The following is a 16,073-nucleotide window of genomic DNA, read 5'->3' as shown; positions in this document are numbered from 1 at the left end:
CCTTAAATGGTTAGACACATTCTCTGTTTTATTTGGAAAGCTGTTAATAGATATAGGATATTCAGATTTTTCCATTTGCTTTTGTTTCAGTTTTTGTCAGCTGTGCTTTTTTAGGAAGAAAAAATGACCTGTTCAAGGTCATACACTGTATAATGAACAAACCTCTCCAGAGTGTACCTTTTACAACTGTGTCATGCCAAGATGTCATGCCAAGTATGTATGTTTAAATTTGTATATTCTTCATCCTCTCCACTAGAACATAAACTAGTAGGCAGATTCTATATCTGGTTAAAACTTTGTATCATCTGAAGCCTAGAGCTAAATAGATACTTGAATTAAGTTAGAGCATATGTGGGATTATATTGAGGCTTTATAAGGAAGAACTTTGACTTAAGTAGTTGTATCAGTGCATTTGGGCTTGTTAGTACTTAAAAATGTACATTTTGCTTCTTTAGCCATGGTTGCTATTGATTAGGGAAAGACATGTTAGCGTGTGTATTGAATAAGGGAGACTAAGGTAGACATAATAGTGCGCACCTGTAATCCCAGCGATTTGGGAGGGCTGAGGCGGGAGGATTGCAAGTTCAAAGCCAGCCTTAGCAAGTAATGAGGGCCCTTAGCAAACTTAGACCCCTTTCTCAAAATGAAATAGATAAATAAGCTTAAAGGGCTATAATTCAATGGTTCAATCTTAGTACCTACTCCCTTCCCAAAAAATATTAAGGTGGGGCTAGTGAATTGAAAGTATGGTTCTTAGATTTTGGAAATACCATTTATATTATTTCTTTTGTAGATTGTATTTATTTTATTTTTATTTTGTAAAGACAGTATAATTGATATCTCCCCATAATTCCAGAGCAAGTGAAAGAAAAACAACTCAAGTTCAGATAGAATATGATTTACGAAAACCATTTCTTTTATTTATGAGAGATTGTAACTTGAATCCTCTGTTCTGGAAATTTTAATGAATATGTTAACATTTCAGTACCATATCTTGTTATTCAAAACTTAGTTTAAAAATTCACATGTTAGGGAAGAATGTGGGTCTGAGCAGTGAGGGTTCAATTGAAGGTCTGTTTCTGTGAAGTATGTAGGTGGTTTGTTGCCAAAGGCAATATTACTGAGCAACAGTTCACATGCACTGAGAGGGACAGAGAAGTCTCCTAGTAGAAATCGTGCAGAGGAGCTGTCAAACTAGCTTCCTGAGGATGTCAGACAGGAGTAAACATACAATGTTAAAATAATTTTATTGGTTGGGGCAAATCTATTGGAAATGTATCTTTGTTTTTTTATCATGCTTTTATGTTGAATAGGCAGTTACTTACACTTATGTAATTTGAACTAAATTTCACAAAATTTTCTAGAGCGTATTGGCTGAATATTGACTTTTAAAATATCTTTTTCCAGACAGTGTTTATCCTCTGAAATTAAGGTTTGGAATTTATGAGGAGGGGGCTTTAGGTTCTTGGGGCTAAAATATAGTATTTAAGTTAATTTCCTTTGTGTATGTCAAAATGGAGGTATAGAAAACATGTATAAGCAATATGCCAGAGCATCTGCGGTTCTCTTTTTATTTCTGAAATCCAGCATGTCCCATTTTCTGTATGCTGTGTGTTCAGAAACGCTATACAGAATTTCAGGACTTTGAGCCTGCAGGCCTTTTAGAGAACATCTATTTGAATTCTTTATTTTGTGGGGAAGAGAAAATGAGACTAGGTGCTGTTAAAGTACAGATGATTTGCTCAGCGTCCTTGAGGGAATAGGAGTGGATTTAGCACTTATGGGAAATAGAGCCTTTCCTTAATCTTTATTTCAGTTGTGAGTTACTTAAAATTTCAGTGGTGTATAATAGCCTTGGTTTTTCTCACCACCCACCGACTTCCTGAAAATTGATGTCAATCCGTGTACCAACCAGTGGAGGTTAAAAACTGTCAAACCCCTTTGTACACCAGTATTATTCAGGAAACAAACAGTGTTGACACTTTAAATAAATTAAGAATGGCTTTAGGGTTCTCAGAACTTAGAGGCTACTGTTAAATTATTTAAGCCTGCTAGACTGCTTCTACATTAGTGACACTCTCCCCATCTTCTGCCCTGAGTGTCCCTTGAAGTTCAGTAAATAGACCATTAAGTTGTATACTTTACAGAGGTGAGCTTTATGTTACATGAATCACGTCTTAATATAAGCTATTATCGATAAAACCCTAGTGTTATGGGTAGCTTACTTAAGGTGAGTAATAAAGGTTGTTTTGTGATAAAATATGAATTAGAATCATATATCAATTTACTACCTGTTATATCAGATGATGACTGAGAAGCATCTGGGAAAATAATTACTGGATGCTCCAGCAGTTCCAGGTTAAACCCGGCATTATAAAGTTGCATTGTATGGCATAACATTTTGTTGTTAGATTATTGGGATGGGTGGGCCATTTAGTTAAAATTTCAAACACTTGTTGTTTCGAAATACCATATTTCCCTTCTTATCCATGGTTTCCCTTCTGTAGTTTTCAGTTACCGAGGTCAACATAGTCTGAAAATATTGAAGGGAAAATTCCAGATATAAACAATTTGTAAGTTTTAATTCCTTGCTGTTCTGAGTAGGTGATGAAATCTTGCATAGTCCTGTGTCCAGCCCAGGGCATAAATCATGTCTTCGTCCAGTGTATCAGTGCTGTGTGTACCACCTGTCCATCAGTCACTTAGTGGCCATCTTGCTTACTAGATTGAATGTCACAGTATCTCAGTGCTTGTGTTAAAGTAACCCTTATTTTACTTAATAATGACACCAAAGGGCAAGGGTAGGGATGCTGGAAATTTTATTACAGTATATTGTTATAATTGTTCTATTTTATGATTAGTTATTATTATTAATCTTATTGTGTCTAATTTATAAATTAAACTTTATTGTGTGTATGTATAGAAAAAAACAGTACATATATGCACCACATAGCATTTTTGTAAATGACAGACTACATGTATGATGGTGGTCATATAAGATTATATCACCTCGTGACCTTCAAGCTTCCTAAGTTTCTATAAGGATACTGTCCCAATGAAATCAACGAATGACATGTTTCTCAGAATACACCCCCATCATTAAGCAATGCAGGAAATTATTTACAGTTTGACACTCAATCTTCAGTTCAAGACCTCTACTGGGTCTCAGAACCTATTACCTGTAGATAAAGAGGGACTACTGTGTATATTTTATACTTATAGAAGGATTTCATTTAGGCGAATGATTATAATGTTAGAATATTACAGAATAAAACTTAGATGCTCTTTTGGGAAACAAAATGGATTACTTTTTTTTTGTTTTTTTTTTTAGAAGTAGAGATTGAACTCAGGGGTGCTTTACCACTGAGCCATATCCCCAGCCCTTTTTATTTTTTATTTTGAGATAGGGTCTCGCTAAGTTGCTTAGGGCTTTGCTAAGTTGCTGAGACTGGCTTTGAACTTGTGACCCTCCTGTCTTGGTCTCTCCAGCTGCTGGGATTACAGGCACACACCACCATGCCCAGCAACATGGATTACTTTCATAAAAGTATTTTGGTGATTTTGTCTGATTGAGTCACATCAATATTTTCATCTTACATTTTATATGTTACTTCTGATGAATATTTGTTTTAAAAGATGGTTGAGCTATGACTCAGGTTTTTGAAATGTACCAATACTATTGTAAACATTACCCTAACTTTATCAACTTTCATATATTGTTATTCTGTGCCAGATTTTAACGTACTACTGGAGGTTAAAAAATATATTTGTTTGTACTTATGTGATTATTCACTTTGTAATTTCTTCTTATCATTAGAAAAACTGATGAACTTCATTTGATCAGGGGTTTGTGTTATTTGAAGTAATACTAATACCCTCCTAACTTAGAGAAAATGTAAGCTTAAGTGATTAAACTTTCAAGGTGTTTGACTTAGGGCCAGCTAATCTTCTGTATCAGAACTAGCCAGTAGCTTCTTGAAGAAAATTATCTTAAAGTGAGTTTAGTTTTATGCTTTAATAGTGCAGAATTCCCCACCCCGCCAGTTCAACTTGCTCTCAGAAATCTCTTCATTTTGAACATGTGTGGATTTTGTATTTTCCTTCAGTGTGTTGAGGCAAAGATGATCCAGCAAGATCTGACAGGCAGAATTAGACCAGAATGTGTTGGGGGATTATGAAGTGTATGATTCTAAAGCCAAGAGCTAACAAAAGGTAACAGTAAAAGCAAAACTGTAGCCTTTAAAGTGTCACTGACTTAGGATGCACTTATGCCTCTGCTCCAGTAAATGTGGCTTTTACTTATAAAATCTAGTTATAGCCACATGACAGGTATGTGTCATACTGGATACTGTTTTGTCATTTTTCCAGTTACTTCTGGGGAGATGGGTTTTAATACAGTGGGAAGAATTATTGCGATGTGAGCCCCATGTGCTTTTTTTTTTTTTTTTTTTTGGGTGCTGGGGATTTGAACCCAGGGCCATGTGCTTATAAGGCAAGCACTCTACCGACTGAGATATCTCCCCATTCTCCCCATGTGCTTTGAAGTAGAATGATTTTGTTCTCTTGTCAACTTGAGTGCAGTTGAATTTCTTTCTAGTGACTGGCTTTATTTTTGGTGTGTAGTTTTTAAGAGTAATTTCTGCTTGTAATAATCCTGTTAGGATGCATCTTGCCAACTATACATGAAGGTGTAGCTATACGAAGTATAAAATTAGATGTGCTTCCTTCCTTTGGCTCAGAATCTAAATTTAGTAGGCAAGACTCTCCTTTCCTAGATAGCATTAAAAATAGAAGATACCCATCTGTTTGGAATGGGTTAGATAGAATTCTCCCTGCAGGCTTAGAGATGAAGTATGTAACCCTGGCTTCCACCTAGCCCTAGGGTTCTTAGGAAAATAATTTTTCTTTAATACAGAGTCCAAGAGTGTACAATTTACAATACTGACCTTAAATTGTCCTTTCAATTTGCGAAATTACGAAACACCTAAGAGAACTGAATTTTGAGGAGAAATTGAAAACGTAAGATATGATGTCATAGGCTAGGATTGTGGCTCAGTGGTAGAGGACTTGCCTGTCATGTGTGAGGCACTGGGTTCTATCCTAAGCACCACATAAAATAAATAAATAGATAAAATAAAGGTAGCATGTCCATCTACAACTAAAAATATATATTAAAAAAAGATATGATGTCTCTTGATTAAGAAAATAATTGGTTTTAAAATCAAATGTAGCTTCAATTCTAGATTTATAATTTATGTAAGAAAGTTACTTAACCTGTCTGAGACTGTAGCTTCATTTCTATGGTTAGGCTAGTAAGGCCTACTTCATAGGGTCATTAAGGAGTAAATTAAGTGAGTTAATATTTATAAAATTTTAAAAAGCTTCTTCAGTGCCTCGCATATTCAAGGTTTTTTTTTTTTTTTTTTTTTTTTTTTTTTGTGGTGCTGGGGTTTGAACCCAGGGCCTTGTGCTTGCAAGTCAAGCACTCTACCAACTGAGCTATGTCCCCAGTCCTATTCAAGGCATTTTTGGCGGTATTGATATCATTTTTGGCTCCTTTAATTAAAAAATCTGCCAAATGCCAGGTATGGTAGGCATGTCTATAATTCCAGCAACTTGGGAGACTGAGGCAGGATTGTGAGTTCAAGGCCAGCCTCAGCAACTTAGTGAGGCCCTAAGCAACTCACTGAGATCCTGTGTCAAAATAAAAAGGGCTGGGAATGTAGCTCACTGGTAAAGTGTCTCTGAGTTCAATCTCCAGTACAAAAAAAAAAGAGAGAAATCTTAATTTGGAGCTCACAATGTAGTATGATTTTAGAGATAAACAAGGAATTCCTAGGAGTATTTGGAGTCATGGAAATCATGACTTTTAGAGGACTAAAAGTCATCCCCAAAGAACTACTTATATTCAGTGAAAGCAGAAGAAACAGGAAAACAAACTAAGAGAGAGCCATCCGTGAGGGGAAGAGAGAACTTAGAGGTTAATATTACAGAATTCAAGGAATAATTGCTTACCAGGTCTCATGTGGTTTCTTTAGCTTCTTTAAAAGGCAATGCCACATAGTGGAAGGATCCAGAAACTATTGAAAAGGGAAGGTAGGGGGTTTTGATCTTTAAGAGAGGAGAAAAGTCTGTAGACCTAGATTTTATCAGGTAGAGAAGTGGACACGGAGGAAAAATGGAGGCCATGAATGTTGGCTGGATCCTTGTGAAAGTTTGGTTGTTGCCTTAGTCCATTTGGTACTGCCGTAATAATCCCTGCGACTGGGTAATACATAACGAAGAGAAATTTTTTGGTTCACAGTTTTGGAGATGGTGAAGGCCAAGCTTAAGGTGCTGGCATCTTGCAAGGACCTTCTTACTATGTCATTTCATGGCAGAAGGCAGAGGGCAGGCGAGAGAGAGAGAGGGATGGAGGGAGAGGAGAGGAGTAAGCATCCCTACCTAATATACACACATGCATTCTCAGCCTCAAACCTTTTTATAGTTTACATTATTCCATTCATGAGGCTGGAGGAACCCTCATGACCTAAACACCTCTCGGTAGGCTCTGCCTCCCCATGTTTTTGCAGTGGGGACTAAATTTCCAGCACATTCTGTTTGGAGGACTCACTCAAACCATAGCAGATATATAGAGAAGGAAAAATAACTTTTAAAGCAGAAGAGGAAGTATTTGAATTTGTTTTGTTTAGGAAAGGAAAAAATTAGCATGTTTGAAGCCCGAGGGAGAAATTAATCCTTGACAGAGAGTAAGCGATAGGAAGGTCGTGGTAAGAGGCAAGCAGGAATAGCCTCCAAGGCACAGGTGGGGGCTGAGAGAACCAGCTGTTCTTTTGCAGAAGGAATGAGGAAAATATGTCAATTTGAGACTGGAGGGCAAAATGAGGAAATTCATGTCTAATGGCCTCTATTTAAATAGAGAAGTAGATAATGAACTTATTGAAATAATTAGAATAGATTGAATAGATCATTTTCTGCTAAATAAGTAAAAATCAACTTATAAAAAAAGGATTGTTGGCTAGGCACCACGGCACTTGCCAGTAATCCAGTGACTTTGGAGGCTGAGACAGAAGAATTGGAAGTTCAGGGTCTACCTTGGCAATGTGATGAGGCCCTGTCTCAAAATAACATTTAAAAAGGGCTGGTGGTGTAGCTCAGGAGTGGAGTACCCCTGAGTTCAGTCCCTCGAACCCCAGTGCCATACATACACTAGGGAATATTGTTCATTTCCTATAAAAATACATATTGTAACATTAAACCAATGGTTCTCAACTGGGGACAGTTTTGTTCTCCAGGGGACGTTTAGTGTCTAGAATTGTCACATGGTGCAGGTATACTACTAGCATCTAGGGTGCAGAGGTCAGGGGTGCTGCTAACTGTACAATAGAGCACAGGGCTGCTTCCCACATCAAAGAATGGCTGTGTCCCAGATGTTTGGTAGTGTGTGATTGAAACCCTTGCCCTAGACTAGGTTACTTTTAAGCAAAAGCCCAGTAGTTTGAATAACAGCCCGATATACTTCCTCTTTTTTTTTACTGTTGTTTTTAACTTTTATTTTTTTCATTAACTTTTATTTTTTTGACAGTGATAAATATATATATTTTTTTCCCTGATATACTTCCTCTTTGAAAGTTACCGTTAGGGATTAGTCTGAAGTTGCTCAGGAAAAAGCCTCAGCTGTCCAGCTGACTGCCCGCCCTCTTCCGTTAAGGCGGCTGCCTTGAGGAAAGTATTGAGGAGGGGGTGCACCTTCGTCCCTCTGCCAGCTGCTTCTTGCTATTCATCTTTGTACTTCTAGTTTGGAGTACAAGGCCTGGCATGTTTTGTTGAACTGAATTATGGTTTTAAATTCAACTTTTATCAGATTCATTTGTGACATAATTTTGTTCACAGTTGAGCATATGGTATTTTTAAAGATAATTATTAGGAGGCAATACTTACCATAGGCTGGCAGCTCCCAATTTTATGACTAGCCCATGCCCTTCCCTTGTACTCTAGAGTACACAGATGCCCAGTAGTGTCTCAGACTTGACAGATTCAAAGTGGGACTTCTGACAGTCCCTGTAGTCCTTTGTGCGTCCCAGGAGTGACTGTTGCATCCTTCCGTGGCTCAGGCTTGAGGCCTTGGCGTCATTCTTTACTTTTTCTTATCCTCTACATGCAGCCCATTAGTAAATCTCTTATCTGTCTCTATCAAATATTCATAGTTTGGCCATTTCCCACTCTCCCTCTGCTACCATCGGCAGTTCCTGGGTGGTTAGAGTAGCACCCAGCCTGGCTCCCTGCTTCTGTCCTCCCAGCACTGTATCCAACAGGATCCTTTTCAACCATCCTTCAGATCATGTTGCCCCTCTTCCCTCTGCACGGGAGCTGAAGTCCTTTCATGGCCCATGTAGCTGCATAGAAGCTGGCTCCTCTAGTGCCCCTCTGACCTCATCCACTCCGCCTCAGTCTGTGGCTGGTTCCACTTCACTCACACTTGATGTTCCAGCTGTTGCTCAGACACACCATGAAGGCTGACTTGGGGCCTGTGCACTCGCTCTGCTCTCTGCCTAAAATAATCTACCATGTTTCCATCATGGCCTATTCTTTCACCTCCTTCAGGTTTGTGCTTGTCTTCTCTGTGACCTAGCCTGTTTCTAGTTGCAGGCTTCTTACTTCCCTTATTTGCTTTCTTTTTCTCCAGACCACTTATTACCTTCTAGCAGGCTATGTAATTTACTTACGCATTTGTACTGTCTCCCCTGACTAGAGGTAAATTCTGCTAGGCCAAGACTTTTTTATACGAGTTTTGTTCATTGCTGGGTCACCTCTGTATGCAGAGGGAAGAGAGGAGCAACAGGATCTGATGGACGGCATGCAGTAGTCCTTCAATAAATTATTGTTGAAAGAATGAGTAAGGATAAAGCAGAGACTGACTTAGATCTGAATGTAAGTTCTAATGCTAACACTGATTTGCTTTATAATCTTCAGTATATCTTGCAATTTCTCTGCCTTATCTGTTCATCTGTGAAATGAAACTAGTAGGAGCCATTTAGGTTTGCCTGCACGATTCAATCTAAGAATCTTTGTAAAGATCTTAGCTCCAAATCTGGGATGTAATTAACAGTCAGTGGCTCATCATGTTGGCACATGCTTGTAATCCCAGTGACTCAGGAGGCTGAGGCAGGAGAATTGGAAGTTTGAGGCCATTCTCATCAACTTAGCAAGACCCTCTCTCAAAAACCAAAAGGGATAGGGATGTAGCTTAAAGGTAGAGCACCCCTGGGTTCAATCCCCAGTATCTAAACAAAACAACAACAACAAAAAGTCAATAAATGATGACTAATTTTTCTTTTCCGAGTATGGCGTCCTAGGCCACTTTTTTTTTTTAAATATATATTTTTTTATTTTAATTGAAAATCATAAATTTACATAGGGCAATATTGTTTGATTCATTTTGTTATTTTATTCCCTTCCCCCCCACCCCTCCCACCCCTCTTTTCCCTCTATACAGTCCTTCCTTTCTCCATTCTTAGCACCCTCCTTATCCCTAACCCTAAACCTAACCCTAACCCTAACGCTAACCCCTCATACCCCCCTTATATGTCCTCATCTGCTTATCAGTGAGATCATTCATCCTTTAGTTTTTTGAGATTGGCTTATCTCACTTAGCATGATATCCTCCAATTTCATCCATTTGCCTGCAAATGCCATGATTTTATCATTCTTCATGGTGGAGTAATATTCCATTGTATATATATGCCACAGTTTCTTTATCCATTCATCAACTGAAGGGCACCTAGGTTGGTTCCACAATCTGGCTATAGTGAATTGAGCAGCTATGAACATTGATGTGGCTGTATCTCTGTAGTATGCTGATTTTAAGTCGTTTGGGTATAGGCCAAGGAGTGGGATAGCTGGGTCAAATGGTGGTTCCATTCCAAGCTTTCTGAGGAATCTCCATACTGCTTTCCAGAGTGGCTGCACTAATTTGCAACCCCACCAGCAATGTATGAGTGTACCTTTTTCCCCACATCCTCGCCAACACCTATTGTTGCTTGTGTTCTTGATAATCGCCATTCTAATTGGGGTGATATGAAATCTTAGGGTAGTTTTGATTTGCATTTCTCTTATTACTAGAGATGTTGAACATTTTTTCATATATCTGTTGATTGCTTGTACATCTTCTTCTGTGAAGTGTCTGTTCATTTCCTTAGCCCATTTGTTGATTGGATTATTTGCATTCTTGGTGTAGAGTTTTTTGAGTTTTTTATAGATTCTGGAAATTAGCGCTCTATCTGAAGTATGAGTGGCAAAGATATTCTCCCACTCTGTAGGCTCTCTCTTCACATTACTGATAGTTTCCTATGCTGAGAGAAAGCTTTTTAGTTTGAATCTATCCCAGTGGTTGATTCCAGCTTTTATTTCTTGTGCTATGGGAGTCCTGTTAAGGAAGTCTGATCCTAAGCCAACAAGTTGAAGATTAGGACCTGCTTTTTCTTCTATAAGATGCAGGGTCTCTGGTCTGATTCCGAGGTCCTTGATCCATTTTGAGTTGAGTTTTGTGCAGGGTGAGAGATAGGGATTTAGTTTCATTCTGTTGCATATGGATTTCCAGTTTTCCCAGCACCATTTGTTGAAGAGGCCATCTTTTCTCCATTGCATATTTTTGGCCCCTTTGTCTAGTATGAGAAAATTGTATTGATTTGGGTTTGTGTCCATGTCCTCTATTCTGTACCATTGATCTACCTGTCTATTTTGGTACCAGTACCATGCCGTTTTTGTTACTATTGCTTTGTAATAGAGTTGAAGATCTGGTATTGCGATACCCCCTGCTTCGCTCTTTCTACTGAGGATTGCTTTAGCTATTCTGGGTTTCTTATTGACCCAAGTATGTGTTATAAGTTGCAATTTGAAAGTAGCTCTAGGCCATGTGAGTAGTCAACACAGGATACCATAGCTACTTTTCACAGATCTATAGAATACATTGATATTTGTGCTTTAAAATCTTACGATAGAATATGGTAGTTCCTCAAACAATTAAACAGAATTATCGTGTCATCAGTGAATTCCACTTCTGGGTATATATCCAAAGCAAATGAAAGCAGGATTCAAGCAGGTATGTTTAACAGTGTTCATAGCAGTATTGTTCTCAGTAGCTAAAAGTTGGAAAAGCCCAAATGACCATTGCTAGATGAGTGGATACACAGGATACGTATATACTTACGATTGAATATTGTTCAGCAGTAAAAAGTAATGAAATTCTGACACATGCTATAACATGGATAAACCTTGAATACATTACACTAAGTGAAATAAGCCAGACCCAAAATGACAAATGTTATATGATTCCATTTATATGAAGTATATAAAGTAGTCAGATTCATAGAGTTGAATACACCTTACCAACAGGCACATAATTGCCCCGTATTTATTACTCATCCCAAATTTGGAATGTTCAAGTCCACACAGAACCTAAGCCAAGATTTCATTGATAATTCTTATGAAGTAAATGGCATGTGTTTGTTACTGTTTGAAAAACAGTTATTCCTTTCATAAAGCAATTCTGTAGGAATTGCATTGTGATTGGTTTAATTTGGAGGAGTATCTGCATATATATGTATATTTTCCTATTTTTTCCATATATGAATAGTTTTTTTTTGGGGGGGGAGGGGATACCAGGGATTGAACTCAGGGGCACTTGACCACCGAGCTACATCCCTGGCCCTATTTTGTATTTTATTTAGAGACAGGGTCTCACTGAGTTGCTTAGCACCTTGTTTTTGCTGAGGCTAGATTTTTGAATTTGAGATCCTCCTGCCTCAGCCTTCTGAGTGTGGGGATTACAGGCGTGTGCCAGTGGATATGTATTTTTAAAGGATGTTAAGAACATAATTTACAGTATCAGAAATAAACCTCAAGGAACTGTAGTCACTTCTCTGCTTTTCAGCTCAATCCCCTACAAGTAAATCTGTTTTTTAAAAATGATCTAAGCTGGATATGGTGATGCACGCCTATAATCCCAGCACCTTGGGAGGCTGAGGCAGGAGGATTGCAAGTTCAAGGCCAGCCTCAGCAATTTAGTGAGGTCCTTGGCAACTGAGCAAGACCCTATCTCAAAATAAATAAAAAGGACTGGGGCCTGGGGTTGTGGCTCCGTGGTAGAGTGCCTGCCTACCATGTGCGGGGCACTGGGTTTGATCCTCAGCACCACATAAAATAATAAAATAAAGTCATTGTCTCCACCTACAACTAAATAAATATTTAAAAAAAAATTGAACTGGGGATGTAGTTTTTTTTTTTTAATATTTTTTCTTTAGTTTTAGATGAACACAATACCTGTATTTTTTATTTATTTATTTATTTTTATGTGGTGCTGAGAATTGAACCCAGTGCCTCACATGTGCTGGGCCAGTGCTCTACCACTGAGCCACAACCCCAGCCCAGGGATGTAGTTTAATGGTAAAGCACCCTGGGTTCAATCCCTAGGACCAAAAAACTAAAACATTTGTATCAAAGACAATGTCTATCACATTCATCAAAGGAAATCATTCCTTTTTTTCCTTTTTTATTTACTTATTTATTTAATAGGTGATTTTGCCAATTGAGAAGAACTACAAAGAGGAAGGGAGAGTTCTGATGTCTGATGTTGTAGGTGCACTTGCTGATTAAGGGATAAGGGCACATTTGTACAAACCCAGGAATTATCTGACTTCCGCTAAACTGCCAGCAACAAACTCCTCTCGTCTCCATCTAGCCTGTGTAATTGCCTTTGGCACAATAGCTATTACCTCAGACAGAGTGAAAGTTTAATAACTGGATTGGAGGCTTCCCTTTGCAGTACACAAATAGGAAAAACACCACCACAGACGTTCTCGCCCACATCTCACCTCCCCCATTTCTGAGTTTACCAGCAGTGTGTCTGCACTTTTGATGCCATGCCTCATTTTAGCATTCTTAAACTATATTACAGGTTGTTGGCCCTCTGAAAGGTTTAATGGGTAACATTGTACAGTTAAAAATGAGAATAAAACAATCTTATCACTCGTTGTTGAAGGCTTCTGTTTGATTTTGTGCCCCAGATAGACATTTTGTGGAAAATGAATATTGTACTGCATTTTTCCCCCCTCTTGGTACCAGGGATTGAACCCAGAGACCCTTTAATCACAGAGCCACATCCCCATTTTTTTATTTTTATTTTTTTTATTTTTATTTCAAGACAGGGCCTTGCTAAGTTGTGTAGGGCCTCACTAAGTTGCTGAGGCTGGCTTTGAACTTGTGGTCCTCCTGCCTCAGCCTCCCAAGGTGCTGGGATTATAGGCATGAGCTACCATGCCCGGCATATTATGCTGCTTTATTTAGTCACTTTTTTCACTTAAAATTTAGATTTACCGTCCAGTAAGAAATCATTTAGATTATAGTTTCAATTATATTCTAAGTAAGTTTATGTTCTTTTTATTTTTAAAAATATTTTTTAGTTGTCAGTGGACTTTATTTATTTATATATGGTGCTGAGATTGAACCCAGTGCCTCACACATGCCAGGCAAGTGCTTTACCACTGAGCCATGACTCCAGTGCCTAAGTTTATGTTTTTGATACTGAAATATTAAAATTTATATTGTATATCTATTATTTTAATTCCTAGAGTTTCACTCTTTCCTTGAAGTGTAGGTATATTTTCGGCAACGTATCCTTCTGAAATATTCAGAATATACCAATAATAAAAGAATATATCTTAGAAACACCATGGTTCTAATTGAAATTAGACTTGTATGTAATTCTTTCTTTTCTGCCTGACTCCTTAAATCACAAGACTCAGAGGAAGAGCATTCTGATTTTTTTCTTTCTTCCTTTTTTTTTTTTTTTTTTTTTGGTAGTACCAGGGATCGCACCAGGGCCTCTCACAAGCTAGGCAACTACTCACAAGCTAGCACCTTTTATTTTGTTTTGAGACAAGGTCTTCCTAAGTAGCTTCAGTTACTTTAGATCCGTCTGCCTCAGCCTTCATAGTCACTGGGATTACAGAATGTGCTACTATACCCAGTCATCATCCTGATTTTTGACACAAATCATTTTTTGGGGGGAGGTAACTGGGGATTGAACTCTGTGGTACTTGACCACTGAGCCACATCCCCAGCCCTATTTTGTTCTTTATTTAGAGACAGGGTCTCACTGAGTTGCTTAGCACCTTGCTTTTGCTGAGGCTGTCTTTGAACTTGTGATTCTCCTGCCTCAGCCTCCCAAGCTGCTAGGATTACAAGTTTGTGCCACCACCTGGCTTTGACACAAATCTTATGTATCTCTATAAGGAGATATATATTTAAGCATTAATGTATTGAAGATTACATATACATATAAATTGATAAATTTCAGACCTTTAAATTCCTGTCTTTAGATTCTGCATTGCTGCTTTCTGGTGTTCCCAGAAGTCACTAGACACACACATGTAATATAATCTTCCTTCTCTCCTTGATGAGCAGAACTAAAAGAGTGAACCAAAGAAGTTTCCTTTCTTTTTAAAACTCCTCTTCAACTTTTCTCTTCCAAAAATATTTGTTGTTTTTTTAAACAAATAATTGTTTTATCTTGTTTTTTTGTGGTGCTGAGGAATGAACTCAGGGCCTTCCTCATGCTGGGTAAACACTCTACCACTGAGCTACATCCCCAGCCCTCAAAAATGTTTTAAATATTTATTTAGATTTGTAATTGTAGGTAGTTGTGCATCCTGAAAAAATAATGAGGGGTGTGTGTTGTGTGTGTTGTCATTGAATATGGTCTGACATTTTAAGTGAAAAGGACAAATTATGTAGTTTATATCATGCAATTTATTCAACAATTTACATTTTAAAATTATTTTTGGTATGCAAATTAAAAAGGGTTTGTGAGTATGTACAGTTGTTGATGGTGATGAGCCCTGGAGAATGAAATAGAAACCACCTGCCTCTGGTTGGCTTCCCTGAAATAGAATTGACATGAGGGTTCCTGGAAAGTAACTTCCTGGAAGAGTGTCAGGGAATCCTGGTAAGGAGCAGGAAAGTAAGACTGGGAGGAGAGGAGGAGGCTGGAGGCCAAGCAAGGATATGATATCAAACAAAGCCTCGAGGGGGACAGTTTGGACTCCGTCCTTTAGGTAGTCCTGAAGCTTACACCTAAGAGTGGTCATTGGCAGGAACCAAAGAAAGAAGATAGAAGCCAGGCATGGTGGCACACATCTGTAATTGCAGCAGGAGCCTGAGGCAGGAGGATCTCAATTTGGAGGCCAGCTTGGGCAACTGAGTGAGACCCTGACTCAAAGTAAAATTAATAAAAGGGCTAGAAATGTAACTCAGTGGTAGACTACTTGCCAAGCATGTGAGAGGCCCTGGATTTGGTCCCCATACACACCCCAGAGAAAGAGAAAGAAAAAGAAAATGGAGATTTTATATTCCAGTGCTCATCAGTCATTGCTTAAGGACCGTCTGGGGGAGGAGGAATATAGTGCTTTTATAAGAACTGAAGTGCTGGATGTTAGGAAAGAGAGCTGGGGGTTGGCAGGATATGTGAGTAGGGGTCCCCAATAGTAATTGTATCTGTTCACCCATGTTGCAGGGATTTAAACAAAATAAAGGTTTAGTTTTTCTTGTGTACTTGTCCAGTTCAAGCCATCCAAGGCTAGTATGGTGGCTCCACAGAGATCCAGGCTTCTTCTGTCTTTGCTTTGCTGTCACTTGGTTATTGCCTACTTCTTTGTGGTCAAGGATGCTCAAAATTATATCCATATTTCCATTAGAAGAAAGGGGGAAGGATCATACTAATTTCTCAAAGGACCAGTTTGGGAATCTGCATATATCACTTCAGCTTAAATTCCACTGGCCATAATTTAGTTACATACCCACACTTGGATGCAAGGAAAAATAGTTTTTATTCTGGTCGGCCTTATGTCCAGTTAAAAATAGGAGACCATTATGCAACTGTTTCCGAATTAGGGAAGAACACATATTGTAGAACTCTCTATTGTAGGGATGTTCATTTTCTTAGCAATATGGTTTCTTTCTTAGTTTTAACAACAGGCCTGTATATTTTAACTGTGTCACAGGTTCAGGTCTCCAGG

General features: G+C 38.4%; 1 protein-coding gene across 4 annotated transcripts in view; it reads left to right on the top strand.

Moving 5' to 3' along the window:
- The window catches only part of SCAI (suppressor of cancer cell invasion), a 154,346-nt gene that overhangs the window by 33,243 nt on the left and 105,030 nt on the right, over window positions 1–16,073 (top strand). The window lies entirely within an intron of this gene.

Source organism: Sciurus vulgaris (genome assembly GCF_902686455.1).
Source record: "Sciurus vulgaris genome assembly, chromosome: 15".
In the NCBI taxonomy this organism is placed as follows: domain Eukaryota; kingdom Metazoa; phylum Chordata; class Mammalia; order Rodentia; family Sciuridae; genus Sciurus; species Sciurus vulgaris.
The sequence above is the reverse complement of the archived record's forward strand: the minus strand, read 5'-3'. Positions and strand labels throughout refer to the sequence as shown.